The sequence below is a fragment of the Chiloscyllium plagiosum genome, unplaced genomic scaffold, assembly GCF_037043375.1.
Source record: "Chiloscyllium plagiosum isolate Xiang-an unplaced genomic scaffold, Cpla_swu_hap1 HiC_scaffold_4, whole genome shotgun sequence".
Taxonomy (NCBI): Eukaryota; Metazoa; Chordata; class Chondrichthyes; order Orectolobiformes; family Hemiscylliidae; genus Chiloscyllium; species Chiloscyllium plagiosum.
In genome coordinates, this window is record NW_028270142.1 from 11,128,288 (window position 1) to 11,138,546 (window position 10,259).

The window sequence follows — 10,259 nt, forward strand, 5'->3', positions numbered from 1 at the left end:
TTCTGCAAAGTCTCACAAACAACAATGAGATAAATGCTCGGGCAATCTGTTTTTAGCAATGTTGATTGGTTGATAATAGCCAGGATACAGAGGACCTCCTGAGGGCCCTTGAGGGCCAGGTTCATGTCGCTTGATCTGTAATAACATCTCTGAACAGATTGACTGGAAAATATATACAGGGCATCCAAATAATGCCATGCAATTGTTTACATCAACCAGAAACTAGTTTAACAGCTCATCCAAAAATTGACTCCACCCTGTGCTATCCGAGAATGACAACGAAAATGATGTGCTCTGGAGTAAGACTGAAAACATCAACTAGACACTAAGGCAAGTTTGGTCGCAGTGAGCTGCAACTGATTTCAAAGCAATCTAGTGACCAGTCAAATCAAACCCAGTCAAGATAAGGCCCATATTTATATTTATTAAATCCTTCTCCACCATAATTAAACACCCTGATCCTGAAGCCTGTGACAGTTTCACTGATATAAACGATGGTACCGTGGGTTTTCAAATGGGAGTTCCTGAGGTCTCCTGATTGCTGTATTCTTTGGATTTATTGTTGCCGCCTTCTATTATTGTGAATAAAACATATTTTTATTAAAACATTATGCCAAACGATTTCTTTTGCGTCAGGTGAAATGACCATTTGCAACTTCAGACAGGAAGTCTCAGAGTGATCTTAAAGAAATGAATTTGGGATAAGGTTTACCTTGGGCAGGATCAGGCACTGATGAGATGACCAATCTCTTTTGAGGGCAGGATGGCATTTTGGTATCATCACAATGGTGAGCTGCAAGCACAGAGTCAGTGCTCATTGGCATCTCACTATTCGGAGAGGAAGTTGGTGGATGTCAGGATATTCAGCAGTTCCAAAACAAAACTGAGCTGTGAATGCGGACTAAAGGTGGAGAGGTTTCCTTTGGAAGGGTGGTGGTGGCACAGGTAGATGTGCAGCAGATTGTAAGAGCTTTGTGGGATCAGCAAGCTACACTTAAAACAAAACCTTAGGCTATCTCTTTCATTCATTCATGGGAAATGGGTATTGTCAGCGGGGCCAATATTTATTGAATGTCCCTAATTATCCTTGAGAAAGTGGTGGTGAGCTAACTTCTTGAGCTGTTGCAGTCCATCTGCTGTAGGTATGCCCACAACACTGTTTTGGAGAATACTGCAGGATTTTGACCCACTGACACTGAAGCTTTATGAATAAGTTCCAGTGTGATTACTGTTTCGGGGGTGCATCTATAATTTACTCTATGAATTACTTCTTTCCCTTACGTTATTTACCTCCATCCAAATGGACTCTATATCATCCGAGCTTATGTCACCTCTTACAACTGTTCTTTTTATGTCTCTCACTAACAGTGCTACCCCACCACCTTTTCTGGCTCCTGTCTCTCCAAAAGGTAAAATATTCCTGAATATTAAGTTCCCAGTTTTGATCCCCGTGTAATGCTGTCTCTGTATTGGCTCCAAGATCATATCCAGTAACCTGGATTTGCACAGTCCGTTCATCTACCCTATTCTGAACACTTGGTGCATTAAGATAGAAAGTCTTTAGGCTTGCCTTTTTGTCGTTTTTAACCATCCTAACTTTTCTTGTGGCCCTCTTGCCATTGATAACCCTTGCATTTTATAGTTGCTTCTTTTATTACCATCCTTGTTTCTCTTTCCCTTGTCACCCTGCTTAGGTTCCCACCCTCTTGCCATTCTAGTTTCAACCTGTCCCAACCACATGGGCAAATGCCTCAGACATCAGCCTCAGTCTTGCCCAGGTGTAACCAGTCCAGTACTGGTCCCACCTCCCCCAGAAATGGTCCAATTGTGGCAGGAATCTAAACCCTTCCCCTTACCTTGGAACATCTTTCCAGCCACATGGTCAACTGATATATCCTGCTATTCTTACTCTACTATGCGGTGCATTAGTAATCCTCAGATCACTACCTTTGAGGTCCTACTTTTCAACTTACTTCCTAACTCCCTATATTCAACTTTTAGGACCTCAATCCTTTCCCACCTCCCCGTCCCCCAATGTTATCAGTACCTATGTGTACCATGACCACTAACTGTTCACCCTCCCCCTTCAAAATGTCACCTGGCTGCTCTGGGACATCCTTGACCCAAGCACCAGGGAGGTAACATACCATCTTGAAGCCTTGTTTGCAACCACAGACATGTCGTTCTATTCCTCTTACAATTAAATCCCCTGTGACGATTGCATTCCCACACTTCCTTCTCCTCTCCTGGCAGATAAGCCAGCTGTTACTGGTTTCCCTGAGAGCTCTTTCCTCCCCAGCAGTACCCAGAATGGTATGTTTGTTTTGTAGGGGATTAGCCATACAGGTTGTCAGCCTAGTCTGGTTACACTGCCTGCTGGGTACTTATTCCCTTTCTGCTTGCACAGACTGAGCCTGCACAATGATCACCTCTGGCCACGATTCCCTCAGCTTCATGGATGCTCCAAATTCTCACGGTCCCTGTTCCAGCTTCGAAACTAGGGATTTCAGGGGTTTCTGTTGGAGCCTGTACCTGCACACACGCTGGCCCCGTGCACTGGAGATGTGCCCAGCTTCTCACACAGAGCGGGAGGAGAAACTACAAATCTGAGCTCTCCTACTATGACCTATCACTTTGGACTAAACTCCCAAATCAAAAAATACTTTGGAGTCTTTCTTGACTGCATTAAAACAGAATATAGCCCTTACAAACTGTAAACCACAAAATAAAGACATTACAAACTATAAGTGATGATAGTTCTATCTGTGAATTTACTGATAAAGCCTGCTCATACACCCGTGACCTGTCACACCCACACATGCCTCTCCAGAAAGCTGTCTGCAGAGGAAGTCAGGGGTCAGCCTGCTGAGGCATGTTACTTTACTGAGCCTGGAACCTAACGTTGTTTTGTTGTAACCTGCTTCCCTTGTTCCCCATCAGTGGAAATGCAGCTCTCAAAGATTGCTGTGGGAGAAATGGGTTTTTGATTCAGAATGCGGGAGCCACACTGTTGGGATGGTCTGCGTCCACCCACACCAAAATCAACGAACCATATAACAAGCACTTGTAGAGAGGGCTTTAAAGCCCAAGAGTGGGTCAGCATTGACGAGAGAGGAGATTTTACAAGTTAAAGAGAACTTGCAAATCAGTAGTGTAAGATGGCACAAAGAAACTAGGGATTCAGTAAATGACCCCACTTCCCACCTTATGATGTACCAGACATCATTAATGAAGCAGCTGAAGATGTTTGAGCCTAAGATAAGATCCTGAGGAACTCCCACAGAGATAGAGAATCATAGAATCCTTACAGTGTGGAAACAAGCCCTTCAGCCCAACAAGTCCAGACCGACCCTCTGAAGAGTAACCCATCCAAACCCATTCCCCTACCCTATATTTACTCCTGACTAATGCACCTAACCTACACATCTCTAACATGGCCAATCCACCCTTCCTGCACATCTTTGGATTGTGGGAGGAAACCGGAGCACCCAGAGGAAACCCACACAGACACGGGGAGAATGTGCAAAGTCCATACAGACAGTTACCTGAAGCTGGAAGTAAACCCGGGTCCCTGGCGCTGTGAGGTAACAGTGCTAACCCCTGAGCTACTGCGCCACCCTAGATGTCCTGGAGCTGAGGTGATTGACCTCCAACAATCACAAACATCTTCTTTTGTGCCAGCCAACCAGCAATGATCTTTCCTCCCCATTCACATTCACTTTAGTTTTTCTGGGCCACTCTCGGTCAAATGCGGCCTTGATGTCAGAGGTGCCCACTCTCCCCTCCCCTCTGGAATTCAGCTCTTTTGTCCATGTTTGAGCCAAGGCTGTACTGAGGTCAGGAGCTGAGTGGTCCTGATGGAACCCTAGCTAGGCGTCACTGAGCAGGTTATTGCTGAGCAGGTGCTGCTTGATGACACCTTCCATCATGTTACTGATGATTGAGAGGAGACTGATTGGGTGGTAATTTGTTGGGTTGGATTTGTCCTTGCCTTTTGTGTACAGGGCATACCCAGGCAATTTTCTATACTTATTGGGTAAATGCCAATGTTATAACTGTATACTGGAACAGCTTGCCTAGGGGTGCAGCACATACTGGAGCATAAGTCTTCAGTATTATTGCAGAAACTTTGTCAGGGCTCAAAGCCTTTGCAGTATCCAGTGTCTTCAACTGCTCCTTGATATTAAGTGGAGTAAATCAAATTAGCTGAAGACTGGTATCTGTAATACTGGGAACCTCTGGAGGAAGTCGTGATGGATTGCCTACTTGGGACTTCTGGCTGAAGATTGCTGAGAATGCCTCCTCCTCCAGTGAGTTGTTTAATTATCCACCAACACTCACGACTGGATGTTGGAGGACTGCAGAGCTTAGATGTGATCTGCTAGTTGTGGGATCACTTAGCTCTGTCTATCACTTGCTGCTTATGCTGTTTGGCATGCAAGTTGTCCTGTTTGGTAGCTTCACCAGATTGACAGGTCTGCCTGGTGCTGCTCCTGGCATGCCCTCCTGCAATCTTCATTGAACCAGGGTTGATCCACTGGCTTCATGGTAATAGTTGAGTGGGGGATATGCCAGGCCACGAGATTGCAGGTTGTGTTGGAGGACAATTCTACTGCTGTTGGTGGCCCAAAACACCTCATTGACGTCCAGATCTGTTTGAAGATTATCCCATTTAGTACAGCAATAATGCCACAACATGAAGTAAGGTATTTTCAGAAATCAGGACTCTTGTCTCCACAAGGACTGTGTAGTGGTCACTCTTACTGATGCTGTCATGGACAGGTGCATCTGCAGATCCTCACCATCTGCTTCCACAATGTTTATAACATTGCAAAGTAAGAGTTATCGAGTCATACAGCATGGAAACAGACCCTTTGGTCCAATTCGTCCATGCTGACCATGTTCCCAAACTAAACTAGTCCCACCTACCTAAACTTGGTCCGTATCCCTCCAAACCTTTCCTGTTCATCTACTATTGTTATGAAGTTGAAGGTGTGTACTGTACCTTTAAGAGAGAGGAAATGCTGTTCTAAACTGGGAGACTACAAGCATTTGTATGTGACTAGATGACAGTCCCAGAGTGTACAGAAAATTGAAAATATGTAGCATTTGTTTGTGAAATGGATACTTGAGTTTTGGGTGCAGTTGTGACAACAATTCGAATTTAGCCGATCAGTTTAAATTATGCCCCAGCATACTAAAACCCAATTGAGTTTGAATTTCAAATCAATGAGACGATCCAATGTTGGGAGACATAAAATTGCAAACATTTTGAAAATTGGTCAAAAAGCAACTGCCTTAGAGAGAGAAAGTACTGGAGAGTTAATTGTCCATCCTAACATCTTGTTGTCAAAGAAATGAGAAAACACTCCCTATAAAAGGTATCTTTTTATGTGAAACATCCTCACAGTAAAAAGAAAGAAGACAAGGAGATCCACAGTCCGAAGAGCAAAGACACAGAAGAAGATAGAATTTGTGTGGTTTTTAAATTAAGTTGATGTAATTTTAATAAGTGTCTTATTGGAACAACATATTGTTATAGAATTGGAGAAGCTGTTAAACGAACAGGGGCTTAGATTTGTGAATAGCCGTTGTTTCCATAGAATCTCTACAGTGTGGAAACAGGCCCTTCAGCCCAACATGTCCACACCGATCCTTCTAAGAGTAACCTACCTATCCCATTCCCTGACCCTATTATCCTCTATTTCCCCTGACTAATGCACCTAACCTACCCATCCATGAACACTATGGGCAATTTATCACAGCCAATTCACCTAAGCTGCACACCTTTGGATTGTGGGAGGAAACCCACACAGACACAGGAGGAGGATGTGCAAACTCCACACAGACAGTCGCCCGAGGCTGGAATCGAAGCCGGGTCCCTGGTGCAGTGAGGGAGTAGTGCTAACCACAGAGCCACTGTGCCGCCCACTTATTGTTCACTTCCAGAGTTAGAAAATAAATTGATGTAATTTTCTTTAAATGGAGGAATTTAGGAGTTCTTTGTCACTTGTATTTAAACAGATAACAAGTGAGGTAAGGCAAGCTTTTCTGGGTCTTTAGCTTAATTAACGGAGGAGTTCACCTCCGTGTCATAACAGCTTGGGTGCTCAGGTCCAAGATTTGGGCAGATTTGGACAGGTTTAGACAGATCCAGTCAGGGATTTGGAGAGATCCGAACAGATTTGGGGTACCAAAGATCCCACAGATTAAATGCTTGGTGATTATTGTCCTAGATCTTTAAATAAAACCTAGGTGAGAAAATTTGTTTAATTTCGGTTACTTGTTCAATTAAAAGTGAGGGAAATGGTTCTTAACATGGCTAAAGAGGTTTTGGGGTTTAAAGAGGCTTCCCAAATTTGCCAAGAAAGTTTAGAGAGACAGAGGAAGGATATACTTTTAAATGTAGCAAACAGGTTAGAATTGGGTTTAACCAGTGATAAAAGGAAAGCTGAAATTGTAACAGCTTCGGTCAAACACTTAGTTGGTCAAACACTTAGACATGTGTAGTAGAGTTAGAAAAATGTAATATGGAGTTAAAAGATAAAGAAAGGTAAAGAAGAACCCACGTTCTCCCCGTGTCTGCGTGGGTTTCCTCCGGGTGCTCCGGTTTCCTCCCACAGTCCAAAGATGTGCAGGTCAGGTGAATTGGCCATGCTAAATTGCCCGCAGTGTTAGGTAAGGGGTAAATGTAGGGGTATGGGTGGGTTGCGCTTCGGCGGGTCGGTGTGGACTTGTTGGGCCGAAGGGCCTGTTTCCACACCGTAATGTAATGTAATCTAATCTAATCTAAAGAGCTATATTAGAGGAGAAAGATAGGGAGAGGAGATTCTTAGCTGAGCAAAAGGATAGAGAGAGAAGAAAGAGAAAGAGAAAGGGAGAGAGAATTTGAACTTCAGAAGTTGTGAATTAGTCAGAAAAGTCAAGTTAACAGGTTGGAGATGAAGGGAGAAGGTACAAATATGTAAAACATTGCCACATTTTGATGAGAAAGATGTTGAAGCCTTCTTTATTTCATTTGAAAAATTGGCTAGGCAGATGGAATGGCCAGAGACCTTGTGGATAATATTAGTTCAGACTATGCTAGTAGGCAGCGTTGGTGAGGTATTTGCAGCGCTGTCAGATGAGGGGTCAGGAGATTATTGCAGATGTCATACAGGCTATTTTGAGTGCCTATGAATTGGCACCAGAAGTGTATTCTGGATTAGTGGTGCTGGAAGAGCACAGCAGTTCAGGCAGCATCCAAGGAGCTTCGAAATCGACGTTTCGGGCAAAAGCCCTTCATCAGCAATAAAGGCAGTGAGCCTGAAGCATGGAGAGATAAGCTAGAGGAGGGTGGGGGTGGGGAGAAAGTAGCATAGAGTACAATGGGTGAGTGGGGGAGGGGATGAAGGTGATAGATTAGGGAGGAGAGGGTGGAGTGGATAGGTGGAAAAGGAGATAGGCAGGTAGGACAAGTCCAGACAAGTCATGGGGACAGAGCTGAGCTGGAAGTTTGGAACTAGGGTGAGGTGGGGGAAGGGGAAATGAGGAAACTGTTGAAATCCACATTGATGCCCTGGGGTTGAAGTGTTCCGAGGCGGAAGATGAGGCGTTCTTCCTCCAGGCATCTGGTGGTGAGGGAGCGGGGGTGAAGGAGGCCCAGGACCTCCATGAAGTGTATAGACAGCAATTCAGAAACATAAAGAAGGAACCAGGTCAGACTTAAGTTGAGGTTGAAAGAAATAAACACTGTAATTTTGATAGATGGGTGTAGGCCTTAAAAATAGAGAAGACGTATGAGGCTCGAAGAGAGATTATTCTGCTGGAGGAGTTTAAAAACTCAATTCCAGAGATGATAAGAATTCATGTGGATGAACAGAAAGTTCAGGAAGTGAAAAGTGCAGCAGAGTTGGCAGATGAATATACATTGGTGCATAATTTCATCCTGTGGGGGATAGAAATTGGGAGAAGGGGAGATCCTTCACTACAAAACAGAGTAGAGCACACTGGTAATAGTTTACTACAGGTGAAAATAGAAGCCCAAGGGGGTGAAAAGGATGTGAAAGGCCTCAGGTGTTTCCACTATGGTAAGGTGGGACAAAATCACAATGTTAGTTAGTGAACAAAGGTTCTGTGGGAATAGATGTGGTAAAAGAGGCAAAGCCAGTGGCCTTAGTGTAAGTAGTAAAGGAAATCCCAAGAAGAGCCGAGGAGCTGCAGGAAAGTGCACAGCCTGGGCAGGGGCTGGGGATGGGGTTAGTGCCCAATCTCTATCAAGACTTCACCTCTGTGGGTAAAGTTTACTAAGAAATAACAGTGGGAGAAGGGAAAACATTTACAATTTTGAGATATACGGGAGCTAATCAGTCTTTAATAGTAAGAGAGGAAAGCATTTGCACTCTTTCTGATATGTTACCTGGGAGAGTGGTAATTTATGGAAAAGATGGACAGAAATGTAGAGTTTAGATCAGAGTGGTGCTGGAAAAGCACAGCAGGTCAGGCAGCATTCGAGGAGCAGGAAAATCAACGTTTCGGGCAAAAACCCTTCATCAGGAATAGAAGCAGGGAGCATCCAGGGTGGAGAGATAAATGGGCACCCCTCACCCCAGCTGCCCCTCCCATTTACCTCTCCACCCAGGATGCTCCCTGCTTCTATTCCTGATGAAGGGCTTTTGCCTGAAATGTCCATTTTCCTGCTCCTCAGATGCTGCCTGACCTGCTGTGCTTTTCCAGCACCACTCTGATCTAAACTCTGGTTTCCAGTATCTGCAGTCCTCACTTTTGCCTAGAAATTCAGTGTTCCCCTGTGTAAGATCAGGTTGGAAAGCCAAACCAAGACTGGGGAGGTAACAGTGGGAATGATTGACAGAATGTCAGTTCCAGGAATATAGTTTGTTCTTGGGAACGACTTAGCAGGATCCAAAGTGGGAGTGAAGCCCCTTGTGATGGAGAAGCCAAAGGAAAATCAGGGAACTGGGGAGTTAAAAGACACATACCCTGGAATTTTTCCAGACTGTGTAGTAACAAGATCCCACGGTCATAAGTCACAACAGAAATCAAAATATAAAGAGAAAGACGAAGGGGTTAAGGTTCAGTTAGCGGACACCCTGTTTGACTAATGGTGCAGAAAAAACCAGAACAGGCAGAGGGTCAGGCAGAGGTGTTTAGTCCTGAAAGGCTAATAGACTTACAACAGAAAATATGTAAATACTGATGCATACTCAGAAAAAGGAATCAGAATGTATTCTGGAGGGTTATTATCTTAAAGGTAGAATTCTAAAATGGAAATGGAGACCACGGCAGAGACAAAATGGGTGGAAGTGCACCATATTGTGTTGCTGGTTGCATACAGGCAGGAGGTGTTACAGGTAGCACATGAATTACCAGTAAGAGTTCACCTAGGTGTGAGAAACACTTCTTTTGGCCTGGACTGCACAAAGATGGTTTGCCATACGTGTCATACATGTCAAATGGTAGGTAAACCACAGGAGGTAATAAAACCAGCTCCTTTGTTGCCAATTCCCACAGTTGAAGAACTTTTCACGTGTGTTATAATTAATTGTGCGGATCTTCTCCCGAGAACTAAAAGTGGGAACCATAATGGATGTGTTTACTAGATTTCCGGAGGCAATTCCATTATGGAGTATCAAGCAAAAAGGTTAGTAGGGGAGTTAGTAGCTTTCGTCACAGAGTATGGGCTACCCAGAGAGATTCAGTCAGACCAAGGGTCAAATTTTATTGCAAGGCTGTTTAAGGAGGTTATGGATAGCTTAGGTATACAGCACTTTAAAGCAACTGCATACCATCCTGAATCCCAGGGAGCTTTGGAAGGGTGGCATCAGACCTTCAAGATCATGTTGAGAGCATACTGTCAGGATTACCCAAATGATTGGAATAAAGATATCTCATTCATATTGTTTGCCATTAGAGATGCTCCAAAAGGATCTACTCAGTTTTCTCCTTTTTAAATTAGCATTCAGACATGAGGTGAGAGAAAAATTGAGAGGACCAAAGTCAGAGATCTCATACTTGGATTATTTATCTGAGGTGAGGGAGGGATTAAATCAGGTAGGTGAGTTAACTAAATAGCACCTGAACAGGGCACAGCATAGAATGAAGCAGGTGGCAGATAAAAACTCTAAAATTTTAACGTTTTCCCTTGAGAATGATGTATTAGTATTGTTCCCAGTGGTAGGAGATCCCTTCAAAGCCAGGTTTAGTGGTCCCTATCAAATTGAGAGAAAGTTGAGTCAGGTAAACTATCTGGTAAAGATGCC